General features: G+C 37.1%; 1 protein-coding gene and 1 long non-coding RNA gene across 2 annotated transcripts in view; one reads left to right on the forward strand and one right to left on the reverse strand.

The window, feature by feature from the left end:
• Positions 1–25,387, reverse strand: part of GPC6 (glypican 6) — a 1,041,998-nt gene that overhangs the window by 646,919 nt on the left and 369,692 nt on the right. The gene's annotated exons all lie outside the window — the stretch shown is intronic.
• Positions 12,400–24,036, forward strand: LOC113251464 (uncharacterized). Its single transcript, XR_006408891.3, has 5 exons — positions 12,400–12,604; positions 14,660–14,700; positions 18,717–18,909; positions 19,238–19,321; positions 19,574–24,036. It is a non-coding gene; the product is annotated as an uncharacterized LOC113251464 (long non-coding RNA).

A 25,387-nucleotide genomic window follows, 5' to 3' on the forward strand; every position in this document is an offset into this window, starting at 1 on the left:
TATACAACACATGTAAAAATTTTGAGGTAGAAAATTGAGAGCAAAAAGGTTTGAAGTAATAAAGCCAAATCATTTTAAAGTCCCAACAATAATTATGGAGTATCCAAGATGCACAAAGCATGCTCCTGCAAAGAAAACACGATTTTGCTCAAAAGGAATATACAGCTTAACCAGGTAAATAAGACGTGAATGTAAAAAATATAAATAACACTTCAAGGCAAAATATAAATAGTGTTCTGATAGTTAAGGAAACTGAGAACAGAATATGGACAGAACTCAGTCAAGCCTTTTGATGAGTAATGTTTTAAGTACCACGCCACTGGACTCCAAGGATAAATACATTAGCCTTGCTACATACTGAAGGTAATTCTCAAATACAGATGAAATCCCAATTAAAGCGATTCATCCTTTTAAATACTCATATACCTAAAATATAAATTCTGCATCATGACAAGGTACAAAAAGAACCTCTTTGACAAGACTAATTTTGAAAAGAAAAATTTTGGAAAGAGAAATTATGCATTTAATGTTAAAGAGGAAATACCAAAAAATTATATTATATTGAGTATTTCCTATATTTATTTTCTTAACTACCAGTAATCTTTACATGGTTGGTAATGAACAGAGCTAGATACCTTTCTCTCGGCTGTCAGTAAGAAAACTAACTCCCGCAGACATTTACCCTGATGTCCTGCTATGGACCACTTAGTAATGTTAAATGGGATGTTTCAGAATTATATGGCAGTTAAAAACTTAATATATAGACAAGGCCTTTTCCTCTAGTTTTCGAAGGTAAGTTTTGACAAAGAAAACCTGCAAATTCTGCCAGCAAATAGATATCTAAACAGCAAATATTTCAAATATGAAGGAATTTTTAATACCTGAAATTGAATACACTTCCCGAAAGGAGTTGTTTTTTATTTATTTATTTTTTATTTTATTTTATTTATTTATTTATTTTTAAGATTTTTTATTTATTTATGTGACAGAGAGACAGCCGGCGAGAGGGAACACAAGCAGGGGGAGTGGGAGAGGAAGAAGCAGGCTCCCAGCGGAGGAGCCCGACGCGGGACTCGATCCCAGAACGCCGGGATCACGCCCGGAGCCGAAGGCAGCCGCCCAAGGACTGCGCCACCCAGGCGCCCCAGGAGTTGTTTTTTAGACGTATGTAACTCAGAATGTTGAGGATGCCATGGTACGCCACCCAGACCCATCCTTCAAAATGGAGGTATTTATTTCTCCCCGTTGCTGGGAATACTGGCATTTGAAATCGAACTAGAAGCTGCATGTTCAAGGCCAGGCCCCCACCCTAGGAACAGCAGGTGGACAATGCCTGGTTGGTGTGCAGGTATAATGGCTCAGACCCCGGCCTCCAGGCTGGAAGGGCCATCCGGGCTTGAGAACACTCAATGGGATCACCCGAGGCCCACCACAGCTCAACTCTAGCACTGATTCCAAGGGTCCTGCCCATTAAATTTACTGCAAACATGTTTTTATCTTATCATTCCTTTTTCTGGGGACACCCTCCTAAGATAATATGTTTGGAATAATCCTTTTAATCCTTTCTGCCCATTACTCGGGGCATCTACTCACTTAATTAGCAGTATTTTGCAGCTAAACTTTTCAGACTATTGCCAGTTATAAGCCAATAAGGCCAATATTTTCTAAACAAAATATACTAAAATGTTCTCCTGTAAATTATAACTGACTTAAGAAAAAATCAATACAATTAAGTGGCTGTCAAAAAAAAAAGTTAAAGTCAAAAGAAAATAGAAAAATGCATCGAGCAGGGATAGCTCAGCTAAAAATCAATGAAACCTATAGCATATATCAACAGATAAAGGCAATAAAATAATCTGGTTAGCAGCACAAGGCATCATGATATCTTTAGGTAACAGTAAGTTAAAAGTTCAAGAAAATTAAGCATTCTCTATAATTTCCAATAAGTCAGCTCACACTTTGAACATTTCTTGCCTTATGAAATATTTTTAAAACAGATTGCTTTCGTAACATCCCCTGAAGAAACATTGAAATTGCTATGATAAATTACCAAATATCAATTTCTCATTGATTCCATGAGCATGTTTTACCACTCTAGGTAACATGTATAGATATGTGAATTTAGTTCTCCCAGTCACGTAATATAATGAAGTTTTATTTACTACCACAGGACATCCAAATTGATTTCTGTATATTATTGCCTCCGGTTTTTATTGATGGTTCTCCCCATATCTTCCTTAATCAGTTCGACAAGCATTCACAAACTTGTACAGAAAAATCCCATGCTATGCAATTAAATTGCCTATATCAGCAGTAAATACTTTTCAAATAGCAGAAATATCAAAAGTTACCAAATGTCCTGCATCTATGCACAGAAGTTCTGTAAGTTGTCAAGTATCTATCAGAATATCTATAACCAAATTAGCTTTAGTTTTATAAGAACCTCTGCTTCCGGGGTTTCAACGGAAAGTATACTGCAGTGCCATAAAAAAATGGACTTAGGTTTCTTCTCTACCATCTCATCCCACACTCAACAGAAAGGAAAAGATAGAAAGAAACACCTTAACAGTCACGGAAACAAAGTTACCAAAGATCAGTGAATGAAATGAGGTGGAGATCAGACACAGCCCTGCCCCGTCTCTCATACCACTGCCAAGGCCCAACTTCAAAACCTCATTATTTCTTACCTGGATTATTGTGATTGCCTCCCGGTCACTTGCCCAGTCTGGCACTCTTTTAGTCCATTCAGGTTAATCACCCTTATGCTCAGCTCTTCCTATATACTACTGGTCAAAAACATTCAATGGCTCCCCACTGCCTAGAGCAAAACTTCCGAAACTTCTGAAAAGGGTGACCACAAATGGAAAACACATACTTGGAGATACTGGTCTCCTCAGTTCTTGTCACTACAGGGTAGGTCTGGGAAATCCAGGAAGGGCGTAGGTCAGTTGTCTTCAATTGGGAAGAGCCTCCTTCAGTGACCTCAGTGGGCCCCATAAACATTATCACTGTCATTTGTGACGTATCGCGTGGCCACTATGCCGCCTCCTCCATGTGCAGCACTGGCTTGCAAGATCTTCATGGTCTCACTCCTCATGCCGTTCAGTCACTTGTGTATTGTTCCCTTCAGGCACTCCGCAGGCCAGCCAAGCTCCTCTCCTCTTACCCTCTTCAGATTTCCTTGACTCTGTTCCCTTCGTTCAGAATGCCTCTGCGTTCGTCTGCAGGGCCGCTGTAACAACGTACTGGAGACAGGTTGGCTTAAACAACAGAAATGTATCGTGTCTCACTCGTCCTTAGACCAGAATTTCAAAATCAAGGTTTCAGCAGACTTGGCTCCTTCTAAGGGCTACAAGGGAAAAGTCTGTTCCAAGCCCCTTTCCTTGGCTTATAAATGGCTATCTTCCTGTACCTCTTCATTATCTTCCTTATGCACGGCTCTGTGTCTGTAGTTCCCCTTTTTATAAGACCAGTCACTCTGCATTAATGCCCACCCTAATGATCTCACTTTTAACTTGAGTATTTCAGTAAATGCATCATCTCCAGATAAAGGCACGTTCGTACGTACCAGAGAGTTCTTCAACAGTGGAATTTGGCGGGAGGGATTCAACCCACAATAGCCCTTATGTCCATTTCTTCACATCTGCATCCCAGGGCCAATCAGAGGGCATCTTTTCCCATAACACTTTTCTTGACCCTTCATCTGGAAGCTACATTCTGTTCCTTGAGATGTCTGCACTATGGGTGTGAATCACCTTTTGACCTCTCATAGTAATTATCCACTTGCATTATCCTTAAAGACATTGACTATCTTGTGCAACTTTTTTTTTTTTTTTTTTTTTTTACTACAACACCTGGCACAATAAAGAGTATACAGTGCACACTCAGTATCTGTGGAATTAATAAATCACCATCCACTTCAGGAATGGCTTTGATCAGAAAACAGACTGTTGAGGTAAGGGGAATGCCAAATATTCAGAAAGATTATAAACCTTTAGACTACAGGGTTTGTGACTGGACATGCCTTCAGTGATGAAATCGTGATGGCTATTCCATAATTGCCAGAAAGAATTTACTATCTGCTCCACTTTAGACACCAATATGTCTTGATAACAAGATGACCTTTGGAGATAATCAGGTCGAAACCAACATGAACAAACAAGATAGTTACATCATTAGAAAAATAAACAGTCTCTTCTTATGGTATATCTTGGGATGGACTCAGCAGCATTTTTTTTCACTCTTTCAGAATAGTACACATTTAGTTACATTCAGTTCCCTATAAATCAGCTTAACGGTGGCCATCACTCCATGGTCTATTGGCTATCATTTCTCTTGATGGATCTAAACTTCTGAATTTCCCATTATTGGCCCACAGGTCACTAGGCTGAATCGAGTATTTATCTACCATTAAAGAGGAATTTTCTCCTGGCTCCATTTAACAAAAAGAAGCCTCATAATATATAACATTTTCAAATTCTTCTTATTAATATCTATGCACACAGACTCTGCCCCCTCCATCTGCATGCCATGAAACACTAGCTACAAAATGGCATTCTCAATTTCTTCCCAACAAACACTCTGCATTTTCCAGGAATCAAACATAGAAATCAGAACAGAGCCCTCCAGAAGACGCATAGAGGAATTTTGCCAGGTCTGAACTCTAATGCAGCTTCCTGTGGGAATGAAGCAAGGGTCCAAAGATAGGGGATAGATAACATTACTGAAATTATCCAGTCAAGCCCCTCTTCATCTGGAGACAAGAGATGGACCCCCATGGACCCTGTGTGGACGCAGGCCATTCATTCCCTTCTGGGTCTGATATGCTCAGCAGCTCAAAATGCTAAAAATATAGAAGAAACTGTGCTCCTGAGCTCTGTTCCACATTAAATCTGGTGTGTGGGACATCTGATATATGTAACTAAAGAACTATCATGTCAGAATGCTGCCAGAGCTTCCCAAAAGGTTGCAGGTGAGTGGGAAGGATAGGGCCAAGGACAGGGGCCAGATGATCAGGAAGTCTGCAAGAGGGAAGGACTGCTGGGCTCTGATTGCAGGGACCTGTCTCCGCTGATGCTGCCTAATTGTCTGGGTGTAAGTGTCACGGAATATACCAGTACTAATCACAGCCCCACACATTAGACCTACGGTGAAATGTTGCCCTGATTTAGACCAAGTCAGACACGTTAAGATGACTTCATACACATGGCAGGTGTTATAGCTACTCAAAATGCATTTGGAATTTATCCTGCCACTATGGTCACACATATGCATCACTGTTTGTAACAGGGAAATGCTGGAAACACCAAGTCTGCATCAATAGTGGTATGATATATTTATAGAACGCATGTGTAAACAGACATACGAAACCTTTCTATGTACTACTGCACGGCCATGTTAAAAAAAATGAGCAAACAAAACAACGAGGTAGTGAAAGAGTATGCATATTATGGTTTTGTTTTGTTTTTGTTTTTTTTTTGTAAAACCAGAGAAAAGGCAGAAAGTAAGCACTTATCTTTTTCTTTTCATTTGTCTATGCATAAAGAAACTCGAAAGGACACATGAACAGTGTGGCCATCTTTTTGGAGACAGTGGCAGGAGGCTGTGTGGGTACAGGACAATTTTGGGTCCTGCATATTTACTTTTCCCTTTATACCTCTGATATTTACTTTTAACTTTTGATCCATGCAGATAAGTTATCTAATTAAAAATATAAAATTTAATTTGAATTGAAAAATTAAACTAATGCACTTGGCTGTATCAGAATTATCCATTTTCTTCTGAGACTCCTACAGTTCAGAGACCTTTAAACAAACTGATACATTTTGAACATATTGTGTCACCCTAAGAAATAAGTTATCCTAGGCTCCAAAAGTTTTAAAACTCACATAGTATTATACCTTTATCTCTTTAGTTCTTGTGACCAGCCCTATGTTCTGCAATTAATCACAGATGCTTTATTTGAGAGACTAAAAGTAATTTATGTGGCTCCCCTGGCCCTTTTTAGCTACTGCTAATGACTTGTTTATACAGTTTAAGCATAGGTAAGTCTCACCCGATTATTTCATGTTTAATCAATGTACTACGGTTCCCAGATTACCAATATCTTCAGCTATTTGGGGAACCCTGAATAATTATGTATTATTAGTAACTTTATGAAGACTTAGTAGTACAAATTATGATCCTCTTTAGTCATTAACATTCATATATAACCCGAATAACTGTTTTACCCCCATAATCCAATTATAAATGGCTGAGAATATACTATCCATTTATCAATGTCTGCCATCACCCACACAGATTTGCTCCTACAGGGATATCTATAATTTAAAGATAAAAAAATATATAAAATTTGAATTGTCCAAGTGTAGAAACACAAGAGGCAAGAGTGAAGGATGTTTTATGCAATGACTTGGCACATATGATTGATTCCCCTTTAAGGCTTTGTTTCATTTCCCATTCCCAAAGTACTAAGACCATCACCTGCTTCTAGTACTTCATCACTGCTTGCTTAGAATATCTGAACAACTTCGCTGGATCTCTCTTCCTTACACCTAACAACTTAAGATCGATGTTATTCCTCTATAAACAAAACCAAACAAAACACGCTTGAAGGAACGATCTTATCTTTATTCTAAACTAGTTTCCACCGAAACTTCTCTGTTGATACCCTAAAACCCTCCACAAACTAACTCCTCTATCTTAATTTCCCTACAGCTCGTCCCGTCTGCTCCTTCTATTCTCCAGTCTAGATTTCCAGATGCCCCATTCTATATCCAACTCCTCCCAGGGTTCTCGGCTTTGGTTTACTTTGTCCTCTTGATCTGAAATGCCAGATAGACCTTTCCAAATCAATGGTTGAACAGAGGTGGCCTGTGAGCCAAATCTAGCCAACAGATGGAATTTGACAAAGCACAAACAGCATATTTCCTAAGAGGATGTTTAGTACAAAGATCGCAAGGTTCAAGATTTCAAGATTCTCTTTAAAACTGGAGAGATCTGACAGCACTGGGCTATGAAGCTACCCCAGTTAGATCTCACACGTGCTCCCAAGTTCTCAATATGCTGAGGGCCAATGTGAGCATTTGAATTTTCTACCCCTACCCCAAATCCTGGCACCATTCTTTAAAGCTCAGCTCAAATCTTCATTGTTTTGTCCTGCATTGATATCCTTTCAAATCTTCCAGTACTAGAAATAGACACAACATTTAGAAAAAACATTCATTCTCATTTGTATCGAAGGAAAAAACAGTTATTAGATGCAGTTTGTCCACTTACTGTGTTAGTAAGATTTTGAAAGCATTCTAACCTCCAGTTTTGGCTCTAGTGGACAATCAACTAAGTGATACTATCCATCGGCAGAAATATCCTGGGGGGTATATTTACACATTTTTATTTAAACATTTTTAAATGGATGGAACTTTTCATCCAATAAATCTATTTCTAGAAATAGATTTTGAGATAAATTGTTCCACACGTGAGCTGAGATGTACATACAAGGACTATCACAACACCCTTCTTAATAGCACAGACTGGAAACAAAATAAATGCCCAATAACGGGAACTGGGTTAAACTACGACACAGACACACAACAGTCTACCTTATAAAAATTAAAATAGAGCAATATAGAAAGAAGATCACACCATGTTGTGAAGACTGGTGTATAAAACAGCGCACAGTCCGTATGTGTGATGTGTGGGGTGTATATATACATATGTAAATGCTTCTGAATCTTAGTCCACATGAACTCGTAAGCCACCTACTGAAGTTGCAGATGCTTAGTGCTGATAATCAAACTCTTTGTCAGTCTTAATTGTATATCTCCCTTGAATCCGAACATAATTAAAAAAACAAACCTAAATTTTAGGAGACTTTGAAGAGTTCGGAGAAGGCACTTGAGGTGCATTAACTAGAAGGCTGTTTTATGCAGATATTGTACACCTTATGTGATAACCATTGTTACACTGCACATGCACACAGCTGTACTTGACTTGAATTCATGCTTAAGACCAAGGAGAGAAAGCTATCAATACAAGAGAAGATTATACTTGAAGTGAATCATAAACTTAATTGTATTCCCTTCATTTTAAAACAGAAAATAACAGCATTTGCATTTAAGTTCTGATTAGGAAAATAAATGAACCTGCCTATTTAGACACTGGATTAACACCCATACCCGGGTATAAAAACTCCCCTCCCCTGTCTTTCTTTGGAGGGAACATCTGACATGAAGCAGTCAAAAGTCATTTAGTGACTGACATTGACATAACTTTGCCACAAGCAACTAAAGCAATTACCAAGGCTGGTTTGGGCACAGCTGAAACACCTTGATAAGGCAGCAGTGAAAAATGACACATCATGCAACCTGAATGGGTTCATCAGCACAACACTAAATCAGCATGTATGTCTCCAACACTCTCATTCTGTTGATAATAGAATAATCAAACAGAAAGGAAGAGTGTTGCCTCCCATTTCTGCTGACAGTCGGAAATGGAAGTAAAGTGATACATGCCCGTGTTGCGTCTTTCAAATGTATTTTAGCCAAGATGGTTTCAATTTACTGTCCCATAAACCACTTCATATTTTAACCCAGTGTGATTTGTAGTTAACAAGCACCAGATAAGAAGAGACTGTGTTTACTTGATTGCTCATTTCGTCAGAAACAGTGATGCTTAATACACTTAACAAAAACTAAATCCAAAGATCCTACATAAAATTAGGTCCATTTTGAGTCGGTGAGAATTGATCTATTTTAGAAATAATACAATAACATACAGTCCTAAGATTAGAATTTTGATTTAGGGCTTCTGTGAGACAGCTCTTTTACACACATCATAGTATGACATTGTCGAAAGATAGTCTTTACCCCCCACACACCCTGCAAATTGGTGTTTGCTATATAAAAGTAAAATCTTTTTTTCTACCACATTCAGCCCTGATGACTAAATCCTGATTGACTGAGAGGTGACCACAATGTCTCATTCCTTCCATTCCCTACCCTTCACCTGGCTATCATTAATGCTGGTCTCCTTCCAGCTTTTTGTCTCAACCCAGATCCCAACCCCCACTCCTCCTACTCTGTAATTCACCTGTCCAACAAACCCCATTCTCCGACCTTAGACACAGTTGTATCGGCATCGGCAGAACAAAAATTAAGAAGCAAGCAGATCATACATGCTTCCATGTAACATTTTTGGGATTTGGCATACTCCAATACTGTTTGCCAAGTCCAAGCTGTCATCAAACTGTTCCCCTGTTGTGGGAAAAACAAAATTCTCATATGAATTAAAAAGTGAAAAGTCAACTGCGTATCATTTAGAAAAAGTCAAAAGAAACTCTGATAGGTTTTATGAATTCTTCTCATATTCAGTTTATAGAGAATATGGGGAAAACATCTTCTTTTATGACCATAACCACCATGTTTAAATTTTAAAATAAATAAATAAATAAATAAATAAATAAATAAATATGCATATGAAAAAAATATATATATACACACACACACACACACACATATATTTTTTTTTTCAGTGAAAATTTGCTTTACCTTGGGCAAGAATAGTAAAAATAGGAGGTATATGGTAGGAGAGAAATTTTGAGTGGTCATTAAGCCACTCCCTGGTCTGGGAACAAGGCAATGTTAAATAGTACAATAGAAATATGAACTTGTCCTCCTTTTAAACCCTTTTGTGTATCCCTCATTCTCTATTATCTCAAGCTGAAAAATTAAAAGGTCAGGGACAATGTGGTTTCAGGAAATAAAACAACTGTCCACAACTCAGGGGAGAAATGAACTAGAATTCAGACTCTTCCACTCTCCTTGCATTTTCCCTTAAAGAACTGGAGTCTCACCCCTTAGCCCTGGTGTAATGACCCACTAACACCATAACTTTCTCCCTGTTAGTTGGGGATTCCCCAGCTCACTGCATCCCTCCTCACACTCATTGCTGGCTCTCCCATCCACATCCCACATCTTGACATTTGTTGTTGGTAAACCTTTTCCATATTCAATTTTCAAAAATATTTTCATATTTTCCAAGAACATATAATTTTAAGAACAAATTAATAAGTGACTACTGAAAAGATTTTTCCATTTTCCCCAATACTTCCTTCTAGGAACATCTGGGAAGACAATGCAAAGAAGTTGAGATATTTAATTAATTTACCTTGTTGAAAATATCTTGGGGTCAACATTTTAGCAGAAGCAAAATTAGTTGTGAGCCTATATGATGCACTTCTACTAGAATACATTAATGAATATTAGGAGCTGATATATCATTTTGCCACCATCCATTGAGAAAATATATATATTCATATATCTGTGTATAAATATAACATATTATGTTTATATAAATATATGTATGTGATTTTCTATCTGATTTTCTATATATCAACACTAGGAATGTTCTATAGAGAGAGGTCCAATTCAATTTGTATTTATAATTTTAATGTGCCATACAAAAGAGGTAGATAACACAGGGAACACCATATAATTTTTAGAGGAAAAATCCAATTTTCTCTCTCCTTATTTTACTTTCTTTTCCCCATATCATCAAAAAAACATACCTTAACTTGTCTCTCAGTGAACTGACATGCTTGCTTAACAGAATAGCAGCTCTGCCAGCAGAGGCCAGATAACTAATGTCCATGCTAAAATCATTTCCCATGTTTCTTGGACTCATGAAAAAAGCAGCCTCAGACACTACAGACTGAATAGTTATATCCAAATATTAGCCGGAATAGTTGACGTTTCCTGTAAGCTCATATACAGCTGCTAAAAAGTGCCTGCACACTATCAGCTACTTTAAAATAAAAATGCCACGCACCCACGTCTATTAGCTAAATGCAAAAATCATCTCTAACATTTCATCTTTTATATTGTTTGTCCCTTGTCCTTCTCTTCAAGATACATTTTTATTAGTGTCTTAAGGGCATTGCTAAATTAATCATAGGGCTAAACTAATCAAATTAACCATACTGCCATTTTCCTGGCTCTCTATATGGTAAGTTGTGGACTCAATGTCCATAGGTTGGTGCAGACACCATGTTGGCAAAAGAAGCATGCCATTCGGCCCTGCAACCGCACAGGGTGCTCAAACTTTCCTCTTTCCAATACGTCCACGCTTCTTTCTTGAGCACTGCCAACATACCAGCAAGTGCGCCGTAAGAAATGATGTCATGGAGTCTGACTCAAAAGGATCTGGGGACTTTGTAGGGAAGACCTCCAAGTTAATGGGATGTGAGCCCAGTTTGATAACAGTTACAATGAGAGCTGATCATAGGATGCTAGGGGCCATTATGTATGTCAGACAACACAGGAGAGGAAACGAACAAAGGCTTCCTCTTGGTGACCCTTGAGCTAAATCTGGGAAGGCCACATAGGCGATAACTTGGCAAAGCAGGAGAAGAACCCCGGGGAGAGGACACAGCAAAACAACTTTTCAGAAAAGTTTAGTTTAGTTGCTTACAACTATACCCTAGGGTCTAAATGTGGAATACTGAGATACAAAGTTGAACAAAAAGGCAGGAGTTAATAATCTTTTTTTAAGATTTTATTTATTTATTTGAGAAAGAGAGAGAGAGAGAGAGAGAGAGAGAGAGAATGATGGGGGGAGGGGCAGAGGAAGAGGGAGAATCAGACTCCCCGCTGAGCAGGGAGCCTACTCTAGGCTGGACCCCAGGACCCTGAGATCTACCTGAGCTGAAGGCAGACGTTCGACCCACTGAGCCACGCAGGTGCCCCAGGCAGGAGTCAAATTTTGAAGGAATGGTATTTTATGCATATTCTTCACGCCAGTGTTTGTCAGAGGGTAAAGTTTTCCTCGCTCACAAGTTTCCTGAGATGCTTTGAGGAAAAAAAAAAAGCTTCTATGCTTAAGCAAGTTTGGTCAGCATTGTCTCTTAAAGGAGTTGAGAGGTCTTGCAAAACAGACAGGTACTTGATTATGCTTAATCTAGCTTGGCAAACACATAGGATTGTGTGTCACATGCTGCGCATGACAACCAGCAGAGTTAGCTGGTCACAGTCCACACTAGTGTTAGGAGTTAGCTGGACCTTTAGGTAATCAGGGCCAGGGTCCCCAGCAAGAAAATATGGAGTCAGGACAATTAGAATAAAACAGTACTGACGTCCTGTTTTGCAGCTTACACAGGACCACACTGACATTCTCCTTTGCAGCCTTTGCAGAAATGACTTCTGCAAAACATCCTAAAATAAGACAGTTCACAAAAGCATTTGTCAATATCACGCAAAAGGGGCAGTTAAGACCTAAGCACCCAGATGTCAGCAAAAAAAAGACCATTAGCACGTGGGCTTTGACCTAATAGGGAGACAGATACGTGACCAAAGCTCTGATTGGCAGGACTTGGCACGCCCTGATTGCTTAAGAAAATTCTGCAAAAGAGCTCATAAAAACCGCTAAACTTAGAAACTCCGGGGGGCAACCCACTTGGGTCCACCTCCCTCTCTGGGAGCTTTATACTCTTGCTCAATAAACACCACTCTTCATCTGGTCTACCTCTTCATTCTTCGAAGTGGCGCGACCAAGGACCAGGGCACTGAGGGGACAATAATCCGTAACACTTGGAAGAATGCTGCGGCAGGTAATGAGAACCCACTGAAAGAATTTAGGGGAGGGCTTTAAAGGATCCCTTGCTCTGCAACAGCTGAAAATGAATGAAAATGGAGCAAGGCCATAGGTAGGGAAGGGAGGCAAAAGGTTTTGCTTTTTAAACTGAGGTCGCCAGGGGATGGCTTCTAAGACCCCTCCAGGATCAACATCCCATGATACTAAAAATTAAATCATTTAAAAATTGGTTTCATAGTCATTAGAAACTACTGCCACAAATGAATAACATTTTGGTCTTTTGAGTGCATTTAGTCCTTTTAAAGGCATCCCTTACACTGAGCTATTCAACTAATAAAGCAGAGATTATAAAACCATTACTGAGATACAGCGCTTTCAAGCATTTATTACATTTGGGGATGCTTCCCTAAAAATTACAATGTACTTAAAATATTAATGTTGAATTACCTCTCATACTGATTACTATCACCGTTCTTTCATGTTAGCTGTTGGAACCTATTATGTAACAGTATGGCTTGCGGGCAAATGTCATCCTCACTCCTAGACATAATTTTTATCACCTTGCAATCAACTGGTTAGGGCCTAAATCACAGCTATATCTTCCAGTAGTCTACATACCATCATGCCAGACATTTAATACGTTTGAAAACAAATTTTAAAGCATTTAGTGACTCTCTTTCATTTCAGATCATGATTGAAATCGTTTTAAAATCAATGTTATATGGAAGAACCCGCCTTAAAACCACCAAAACATGGAAGGCGTATCATATCCCTGATCACCTTCCCAAGTCCCATAAGGGCATCCGGGGAATACTGAATACCGTGCCATTTTGAGAGGCTTTCCGGAGTCAATATTCAGGGTGGAAATCTAAGAGGAGTGGTTCTTCTGGGTGTCACTTTGTTACATTACGAGGCTTTGTTATTGGCAAGCGAACTGACTAGGAGCTGGTAAGGCCAGGTTTATTGGCTGTAAAAGTATACATCCCCAAGGAAGACTTAACTGCACTCAAGTTCTTAATGGATCACCTGTTGGTTACATTTCCAATTTAGTCTCATTGTGTGAACTCTAACAGAGTGCTCAAACTACTGGGGCTGAGAGCAACAAATCACGTAACCACAGCCTTTCCTCTCGGAAATTAAAAACAGCCTAGCAGGCAAATATGTTGCTAAATACTTTTGAGTAGGTAGGCATCTCTTACTAATTGTGAATTAACATCTGAACCAGCCCCTAAATAAACTGATCAATATGTACTTTTTTTTTTTTTTTTTTGGCCTAAGGTCAGTGCTTAATCCTGCATTAATGTGAATAGGCTGGGATAAGTGACACCACAGCTCCTTTTCCTGAACAAATGTTAACCTCAAGTCTTGAGGACTCGTTGACTGTATTCCCTTCCTTGGATCTCAGGGAATGCCCTTCCAACTCCAGTCCATTTCACAGGCCCATCATTCATCACTTCATGGAAAGTTCTGCACTGAACACTGGGAGCTTGCCACCCACTTCCCTGTCCTTCCTGTGCACTCTGTCCTCCATGTTCACACTTACAATTATTAAATAGCTATTCTCGGCGATTTGCTGAATACCTGTCTTCACAGTGCCTGGTCCATATAGGTACTGGGTGAACATTAATTGCTAATTGACAGATTGCTGGCTTATAACTCCTTATGTTCTCTCTCCTGATTTTCCACACTGCATATATCTTCAACAGGGAAAGAGTTCTATTCATTCTAGAATCAGAGAGTGTAGACAAGATTTTGAACTGGAACAAATTTGTTTTTAAAATTGACAAAACTCAATTTTATATGTCTCTTAATTTCTTAATAGATCAAGTTTTTACACCAGCAGTTGAGTTTTCCCTGATACCGAGATAAGGTGACTCCTTGTATAACTTAATCTACTTATGTAAATAGGCAGCAATGCTCAGAAAATGGTCAAAATAAAAATTCTATGATCAAAAAAAAATTCAGAACTTCCAGCAAAGAGAACTCACTCCTCATATAATCAGGCATTGTTTTACACAACAGAGATTTTCCTAGATAATTGATTGTTTTGTTTTGTTTTTTTCTGATTTAGGCTATTTGGAATACTCTGGACTTCATCATTAAGAATTTAAGGTATTTTAAAATAATTTTACATAACATGATTTTTGGGACAAAAATTCTACCTTTTCTTCATATTTATACCCAGTATATATTTCAATAATCCTCAAAGAGCTAAAAAATGTTTAGCTTTAGTTACAAAAGTAGCTTTTATTTAAGCTCTTCTTGGGTCTATACTAAAATAGGCATGATATTTTGACCAAAAATGTCTTTTAGCTGGTTTTTATGCTTGCTGTATACATGAAATAGAGCCAAGAATGGAAAATTGAGTGCATATAAACTATTTCCATTTTTTTTTACATGTAGCACTACTCCAAAAAAGTTATTTTAAATATTGTGACTACATCATTCTACATTTCTAATGTCTTTGAAAGGAAGTGATATTATTATAGGTTATTAAAAGAAATGAATGTGAATAATTTAAATCAGATTTCCACAGTTAAATTTACGGAGTTAAAGGTCAGCAGATAGAATAAACCCACAACGTGCTGGCACTTTCTGTTGGGTCAGAGTTCCCCTAAAAATGACTCACAATGTGTCCATTGTTGGTGGTGTATATTCCTTTAACATACTGCTGATTTAACTTTGACATGCTGATTTCAGTGGAGAGAATTATCTAGTTTCTTACTTTGTTATGAATGAAAAATAACACGGTAAAAGAATAATAGATGTGTTTTTTCATGAATCAAAATATACTTATTTCAGAAATCATCATTACTATCATTACAATACCTGATTTACATATTTCCTCTGTGAGGCATTTTCCTAGATGCTTTACATACGTTACACCATTGCAGGACACTGCCCCATGCCAACACACTTTCATCTTCATTGATAAAATGAATGCTCAGAGAGGATTTTAACTTTCCCAAATAGATTTCAGATCTAGCACTAAGGGATTCCAATGCCCAGTTTTTCCACTTGGAATTCACTTGATCTAAAAAAACATTAGCAGCTACAGCCATAAAAACCCCGCTTAAATACGACTCTGCATCCAATACTAAAAGAACATGGTATAAGTTGAAAACCAGATTTAAAGGCTCAGAAAATCAAAACTGTCAGGTATAAAAAATACTTGGGAAAATTTGGTGGCAAGAATCTCTAGGTTCATGAAAAGACTTGCACTTATAACATCATCAAAGATCCATTTACGTAAAGCACTTGAAGGTGTTTCAAAAAGTACAGTTAAGAAAATTTGTTCTTGGGGCAACTGGGTGGCTCAGCTGGTTGAGCATCCGACTCTTGATTTCGGCTCAGGTCATGATCTCAGGGTCATGGGATCAAGGCCAGCGTAGCACAGCGCTTCTCTAGCGCTTGATCCCCAACTCCAAATCCAGACGTCCTCAACAAGGAAAGCCATGTGCAAAAGCCAAAAACAATACTAGCTACAACTTAATTCAACACATATAATATGCTGAACTTAGTGCTCTGCTCTTTCTTTTTTTCAAATTAATCTTTACACTTAAAGAGTAAGCCACCTACCTAATTATTAGGCACAGCCTGACTCAAGGACATAGTACTAAGCACGTAGTAGGTTTTCAATATTTACTGCATGAATAAGTGAATGATCTTTAGCCACACTGTGCAGATCTGACTTACGTTACAGATCATTAAAGTGACTCAGGAGAGAGAGAGAGCAACGTCTTTGACCCATAGTTATTAGCTTACACACATGACAAGATTCCAATCATTGTATCACTGCAAGCATAGTATGAGTTCTCCCACAATCCGAAATGGAAACAAGTACATTTTTCCACCTATTACCTCTTCTTCTAGTTCTTCTAGAACTTACATTTTTTCTCATGACAGCTTACATGAAATGCCATTCTTTACTTCAAGTCAGTATTTCTTTATTAACATGCTATATTCTATCTTAATTCTTTGTCTCTTTCATTATTATTAGAAAAACTACAAAATAAATATGAAGAAATGCAGAAAGTCCTTTACTAAACAAACACATTTGTACACACACACACACACACACACACGCAAAAGCTTTCTTCAAATTCTTCCAGAAATGTTTGTGTACACACGTATGTCTCTGAGTATTTTTTTATGATTACATATATATATATAGACACACAGACTTAAAAACACAAATGGTATTATACAACACATACTCGTTGCAAATTGATTTTCGTATTTATCAATATATCTTGAATCTCGTTTCTTTTTTTTTTTTAAGCAACAACACGTTTATTACATCATCCAGCTGCAGATATAAACACAGAACACTTCTTAATTTAAGGACATATGAAAACATCAGGCAATTCCTAGACTACTACTACCAATGTAGTCTTCACCTACAGCAAAAACTAGGCCAGTCAATCATTTTGGTCATCAACCCTGTCTTCCCACTTGGCGGTTTGGGCCGCCTGGTTTTGCCATGATGCTCTGATCCACTCTAAGTCCAGTGACGGCAGCGTTCGCAGCCAGTTTGATAGCCCAGTATTTTCCCAAGTAAGTGTCTAGAATACCAGCTTCCAAATGTCCTTTACAGTAGGAACTTCAGCCTCAATATCTAATCCAACATTTTTATTTCCTTCTTGATGTACTGTGTAAAGTTTAGAGATTAATTCATTGGCCTTAACTCCAGAATATTTTGCCAGTGCCTGGGGAATAGCTCTCAGTGCCTCAACAAACTTCTTAATGGTATACTGTTCAAGTCCAGGAAATGTTTCTCCATATGATGTGAGCCTCATTTTAAATCAACACAATTCTTTTTCATGGTTGCGTGTCATTGTATGGATGTACCATAATTTATGTACTTCTCTCCATTGATTAATTAGGTGTTTTTAGGTTTTGCTATTACAAATAGTGCAATAAATATTCTTGTATGTAAAGGTTTGCAAACTTGGGCAAGTGTACACCAAACTTCCTAAAAATTGAATAATAATGATTATTATGATGACCTATCATTAGGAATTATTATTCCTAAGAGTTGATAAATTTCTAAAGTTGAGTTCCTGAGTCCAAGAGTATGTGTATGAATAAACATGTGTGTGTTGCACCTGGATAGTGATTAGCCCTCTGAGAACAGTGACACTACTTTTGCTCCCAAGAATAATGCAGGAAGGTTTCAGTGCTAAGAATAACAACTTTTAAATTGTTGCCAATATAACAGGTGAAAAGTGCACATTGTTCTTTTTGTTTTAATTTCTATAATAACTTGAGATTTTAACAGAAACTTCAAATCCAGAATACCTGGTATTACCCAATATAAGAGAAAAGAAAACCTTCCAAAGAAGAGGCAGAGTCTGTAGTGACTGAAAATGGCAACAATGATAGAAATATCTGTCATCGTAATGAAACCTGAAATATTGTGGATGTTTTACTAATTTACCTCTACCACACGGTGGCACCTTTCCATCTTTACTCTATTTGCCAAATCAATTTCTCATGAGAAGGGAGATATTCTGACACCTGATAGCCTACATGACAATAAACACCTACATATTTCCTTAAATTAAAAAAAAAATCTTCAATTAAAAAAAATTAAATTAAAAAATATAAAAATAAAAAAGACTGCTGATTCCTATGTTCTTTTTACAGCCCTACTGCTGGGTATTTTGGCGTTTTAAAACCACAACGTTCTTGAAAATAAAAATACAGGCCACATACCCTAGAGTTTGAGAAATGCTCCCTGAAATTATTTTATTTCAAAGTGGGGTTTTTTTTGTTGTTGTTGAGAATAAGTTAAAATACACTGACATTTCCCAAAATACTTGACACTTTGAGTGTTTACTCAAATGACTTTTATTTCCTAAATGATTGGCAAACATTTTAAGAAATCCTCAAAATGAATACTAATACTGTAACATTAATCCAATATTATACGGAAGAACAACCAACGCTTCGAGTTACTCAAGACACAGATCTAGAGAGTAGCAAAGAGGACACCGAAATCACATTGCCATTAGGACCTCGGTTTTCCCTTGCTTTCTCTAACTCTAGAATTTTAGAATAGTAACATTTCAGTGTTGGTAAGGGGTTTATTTACAGCCTCTTGGCTTGAACTTCTTCTTTTACAGATGCAAGACACCTCATCTGAAGTATTTTTATCTATACATTTAGCACAGTCCTTGCCACGAGGGGATAATTCAACTTAACTGTAACGTGAAGGGACTTGTCCATTTCCACACGGCTTACAACAGAGCAGATAGCAGACCATGTTCCACGACCATGAAGCCAGTGTTTCTGTGTTCACCACTTGAGGAAAAGAAGGTGCGATACAACTTTACATTGACCAAAGATACGTCTACCATTGCATTTGAATTCTCAAACATAGGAATGATTTAGGCTACCTTTGAAGTCCAGAATTATTTAGAGGCAGATCTGCCTTAGAAGCAGATAGATCAAATCAGACAGAGGAGAGTGATATGGTAAGACTCAACAAAAATTAAGTACATGTGTTTAATAGGCCTTTATTAATGCATCGCAGTATCTGTCAGGTACTAAAAATATTTTCTTTTTAAATTTGGTGTGAAGAAAATCACTTTGCATATGGACATTTCCTTAGCAAATAGTTTGTATATTCTTCTTTTGCCTGAAGTGCAATGCTGGGAACTATATGGAATTCCAATTCAAAGCAAAGATCCTACTGCAAAGGAATGATGAGATCAGTCACCTCATCAGAGTGAGTCAAACAGCTCCCTCTTATTATTTGTATGGCTTTAGAAAACTCACCCCCAAAAAACATTATTGCAAGTCTCAGAAACCTATTCATGTACTTACTTTCTACTCTGTCCTGCCAATACTGTCAGTCTCTGAGCTCCTTAAAGACACAACATTTTTTGTAACCAGTCCCCGGCATAGAGTATTTTCTAAGTAAGCTTTTGTTAGTGCTTACATGAAGGAAGAGTTCCTAACTAATACTGTTCTATTACAGTGTTCTCAGCCCTGGATGGACATTAGAATCACCTGCTTAACGTTAAACATCGTGATATCTTCACCTGATTCCACCGGACTTCTGATTAACTGCATTCTGATTAGGGCATGTGCCTCAGGGGTTTTTCATGTGTGTGTATGTGTTCATTTTTAATTTCCTTTTGATTCTATTTCTTTATTATCTTGGTGTCTCATAAGGAGATATTCTTATACAGATGTCAAATTCAAGATATGACAAGACACAAAGCAAACCAAGAATTGCTGCTGGGAGACATATCCCTGGCAGTGAATATACTCCAAATGACTTTTCAAATTAAAGTTATTTAGATGTAGAAGTCTTTTAATATTTGTCTTTTTTTCTACTCCCCACTATAGGGCACCACTGGCTTTCAGTGATAATTCCTTGGCCTGGGTCACTCTGAATACTCAAGTGTTTATGAATGACCAAAAATCTGAGAAGGGATTAAGGAAAAAGAACATATATTGAATTCAAAAGAACTGAGCACAAGCCTGGGGCCTAAGAACAGACTCGCAATTGGAATGGGTGACTTCTGCCCCACTTATGTGCTTCAGGCCAATAAGGAGAAGATACGGGGATGGCTTTCTGAATAGCTTTGAGGACTGGCAGCATCCCAAACAGTTTTGGTAGGTAAAACAAAGTTCAAAATTAGCAACTAACCATGGCCATTATCCATGTGTCTCATTGTCAGTGAAAAACGTCTAGTCAGACATGAAAAGCCTCTGGGGTTATCTGAAACATACAGGGTGCCTCATTTGTTTTTCCCTCCACGCAAGCCATTTCTAAAACAACTCATTACAAGATATACTCCCCTATGGCCAACATGTAACATAGGTCCACATGCTCATCTCCTTTCATACGGGGATCAGTCCACAGTAATGATTTTCAACCCCTGTCCCATAAATCCTTGAACAGAATATTCTTATGCCATTCACAACATTTGCTTACTCCAAAGCAGTTCAACACAATTCTTCCCAAAGACAGCATTAAACCTGGGCTTATTTCTCATTTGGTAATTGAGAAAAAATGACTTTCTTTCACCCAGCCTTCCACGGAGCCTTGTAGCAAGACCAAGCTCCCAGTCCCTACTAAGCTACTTTCATTGGAAAAGTTATGTAAACTTTGTGTGTCCCATTTTCCTGTTTCGAATGGAGTTGATGAAAAGAAAAGGTAGTTAATACAGCACGTTACCATTACAAAACATGTGTCCTGTGCTTTATCTCATATCGTCTTAGACCACTATTCTCTCTCGTGGGTATTTTTGTTCAACCATGAGATTACTAGGTCAGAGAAATTCAGTATTATTTTTAAGCTAGTATATGGAGAATGAAGATCAAATCATAGTCCTTTCACCGTGTTTCCACCACTGAAACCTAACACCAGCTCCCAAAGGAGAAAGGGTGCTTTCCATTTTTATTCATCTCAGGGGGTCATGAGCTGTCATAGAACCTAACAGCCTGCTGCCTGTGCTTCATTTTAAAGAAAAAGAATAAACAGAAGTAGAACCTGTCAAGTTCCCTCTAAAGGTCCCAGCGTAAATGAAGGTGATCTCCTAGAAGACTGTCTTTAATGAGTTCAAAGACTTTTGCAATGATAGTCAAATTCACCTTCTTCTTAGCATCTCTCAGTGCAAGCCCGGATCTAGAGACAGCTCTAAAGAGGAGCAGAAGTTTCCTAGAGGTGAATCCTAAGATGTAAATTGGATGCAAAGACTACGGAATGTGAACAGATTGAACAGATTGACTCTCAAGGACAAAGCATGAATTTATATATCCTTCCAGATTCGTAGAACCATCATTTCCTAAAATTACATTAACTAAATCTTAATTTTCTCCAAGTATTTTTATGTCGTATCTTATTACAGTTAGAGGGGGATATTAAGCAATTTAACACTTAAATCACTGCCGCACAATTGAAGTACCATAAACATGTTAATCCCCAATTTACTTGTCTTCACCAAGGAGTTAAATTTCTAAATTCTTACCTCAACAGGCCCTTAAAGCATACATATGGACGAAAGTCAAGAATTGAAAAATAACTCTGACAGCATGGTGAATTGGCTTTTAAGTAATTTAAAAGCTCTATTTCACTTCCTAAATTGTCTTGGAAATGAGGATTTTTTACTCAGTGTTTTTGAAAATGTTTGATTGCATATTTTTTTTTCCAGCATTGGAAACTTTACTTAGAATAATAAAAATAGGTACATACTTTATATTCAAGAGGGAAAATTATTATTTTCCATATTTCTGTCCTTTGAATTACAAAACCAATGCCATGCTAACTGTGGGAATTCAAAGAGAACTGTTTAAAGTTTCTAACATGCAACGAATGGATAACCCTGTCTCTATTCCAACACAATCCCATGCCCTCTGTACTAATATGCACTGTTAATTTTATAGATGTTTTACACACACACACACACACACACACACACACACACAAACACACACCACTGCACAATTTATCTGAAGTTCAAAAAAGAAAATATGTTTATTCTAAGGTACTTCCTGAGACAGTACAGCAAGGGATGGGTAACAAAACAGGTAGTATAAGACATTCTGGCTTTGTTATTTCACAAATTAAAGACCATGGTCAAATTATTGAATATCTCTGTACCTCAATTAACTCATTGATAAAGTGAGGTTAAGTTTGTGTGAGAATTTAAAAAAATAAATATCTGTATATAGTTGCTATTATTAACCCACACTGGTACTTTAAAAAATATTCTATCAGTTAAGAGAATTATAGACTAAAAATTTCATTACTGAATGACTCAATTCAGGTCACATATAAATCAGATGACCAATCCTTCCGATCACTGTGAGCTAAGAAATTAAGTTTCTGGGACTCAGTACTTTCAGTACTAAAATTGCTGGTGCTATAACTCCCAGACAGACCAGTAGCAGGGCCCTGTGTAAGATAGGGAAAGAGTAGCACGGTGGAGGGAAGCACAGGAAATAAAAATAATCTAGTTGCTAATGTCTTTTGACTACTGTTACATGGTCATGAACTAGAAAGAAATCACTTGTCAATTTCTCTAGCCTCTAAGAGCAATCACTCTTATTAAGCCAGATCGTTCCTGGAAAGACTGCTGCCTGAAAACTGCTTCAACTTCAGGTTTTTTGTTGTTTGTAGTTACTACTCTAGTATTTAATATTGTATAAATATTACTGAATAGTTCTTAGGTAAATAGGGAAATTCAGGAGAGAAATGGAGCAAATAGGAATTCTAAAAACGAAAAAGAAATTTCTGAAAAGCAAAATTTTGAACTCCGAAAAGCTTAACAGTGGGTTAGAGATGATGGAAGAAAATCAGTGAACTTGAAGACAGGTCAACAGAAAGAATTCAATCTCTAAAATGATATAATAAAGGCAAGTAAGATAAACAGATACTCAAAAAAAAATGGGACAGCATCAAATAAATAACAAAGACAGCAAAACTAATCAAGAAAAAGAGAAAAAACATAAATTATCAGTGTGAGGAAGGAAGAGAAAACATTATTACACACCCTACAGATTTTAAAAGAAAAATAAGGGGCTATTATGGTCAATTTTATGCTAACAAGTTTGATGACTTAGGATATGGATAAATTCCTTAAAATGTACAACTTGTCAAAACTGAAGCAAGAAAACAGTAGATGTGAAAAGTCTATGTCTATCAAAGAAATTGTAATTGCAATAAAAAAGAAAACCTTCCCATTGAGAAACTTCAGAGCCATATGCTTCCACTGTTTAGTTCTATAAAACATTTAAGGAACAAATAATACTGATCTGATATTATACATATATTCCAGAAAATACAGGAGAAAAAAACCTTCCAACTTATTTTATGAGGCTTGCAAAATCCTGTTGCAGGAACCTGACAACCATACCATATGAAAAGAAAATTGCAGGCCTGTCTCCCTCATGAACAGAAACACAAAAATTCTCAATAAAATATTCACAGTATATACCAACATGATAATATATCATGACAAAGTAGAGTTTATCCAAGAAGGACAGATTTCTTCAATATTTAAAACTCACTCAATGTAACCCATCATATTAACAAAGTAAAAGTGAAAAACCATATGGCCATCTTGGTAACTGTGAAAACAAGATATGACAAAAACTGACATTACCAAACATGGGTGAAGATGTGGAACAACTGAAAACATGCATTGCTGGTACTAGTGTAACATGTCCAAACCCTAAGAAAAGTTTGCCCTTTTCTTGTAAAGTTAAATATGCTTACAAAATCACCAGAAATCACTGTGAGTCAATGAACTTACTATATAATAGATTGCTACACGAGAATGCTACTCAAATATTTAAAAAGAACAAACTACTGTTTTATGCAATAGTTCAGAGAATCTCAAAACCAATATGCTAAATGAGAGGAGCCAGATTTAAAACAGCATCTACTATGTGCTACCAATTATACGAATAGGCGAAAACAATCTATTGTGAGATAAGTCAGACGAGTGCTTTGCTGAAGTGAAGGCTGAGAGGAAGGACTAAAATTGGGGCATGAAGGAATTTTAGGAGTGATGGAAATATTCTCAATATTGATTTGGATTATGGTGACACCAGTGATAATATTTATCAAAACTCATCAAATATTGCATTTAAAATGTATTTTTACATATATTAAACCACAATAAAGTAGTTTTTTTTTTTTTTTTAAACCCACTAACTTGAGGGTTATTTGGCTGGGTTTATTGCAGGTGTTAAATACACCCTCACGAGTCCACCCTGATATCCATATCCCCTGGAATCAATAAGCCACCATGATTTATAAAGCAGAGATGAGTCAAAACTGTGACAAATTAGGTTACCGGAACCCTAAGAAGGAAAAATTAGAGAAAATACAACAGTCTGAACAGAATATAGATTATATATGGAAATACAACATCATCTTCTCCTGGAACATTCTGGTGAGTTTACTGTTTCAGTGGTCCAGATATAGGAGAGACAGTAGTATAGTCATAATGAAAGGAATGCTCCTTTCTTAACATTATTCTCATTGGAATACCCATAAGTCTACTGTAAAAGAACGTTTTAATTGGTAATCATTTATTTTAGCTACAAAAACAGCTGCATACAACTTTCAAAATTATTTGATAACTTCCTTGTATTGATTTACTTGCTGACACTATAGATATAAAATACATTTCTTTTTAATATATTCCCTTCAAACTTATTTCAAAATTAGCTAAGATAATTTTAATCAATTCACTAGTGAATTCTGGGAAGGTTCTAAACTATTATATATGTCTACTGTTCTATATAATTCTACTTTTCCTTATAGCCCTCTGGCCAGTTTTAACAACAACAAAAACCAAAACCAAGGTCTCAGATACTTTAAAATTCTATTTCTTACTGTTCATTTCTCTAGTATATAGAATGAAGATAGATATCACTACCAGCAGCCCTTTTACTTTTTAAAGGAATATGATATACATGTATTAAAAATAAACCAAATCCATATATATACATATGTTCAAATTCATACACCCACAGTAAGGTAAAATTATCAAATTAACCATTCTATGACATAAATGCAATTTTCATACTAGAAGACCAGCATTAAACATTCACATGGAAGCTTTGCCATAAAAAGATAACTAACCTAATTTCAGAAAGCAAGTTCCCCTTGCTGTTGTTACATAAAGGCCAGTCTGATAGGTTTAACATAACATTTTCAGATCCCACTTACGGCAGGTGTTTGCAAAAATACTGACTACACTAGCTGCCAGTGTGTCATTCCCTCCTTCAAATGTAGTTGATTTGTTAGTACACACATAGATTTTCAAGG

Source organism: Ursus arctos, unplaced genomic scaffold, assembly GCF_023065955.2.
Source record: "Ursus arctos isolate Adak ecotype North America unplaced genomic scaffold, UrsArc2.0 scaffold_10, whole genome shotgun sequence".
Classification (NCBI taxonomy): domain Eukaryota; kingdom Metazoa; phylum Chordata; class Mammalia; order Carnivora; family Ursidae; genus Ursus; species Ursus arctos.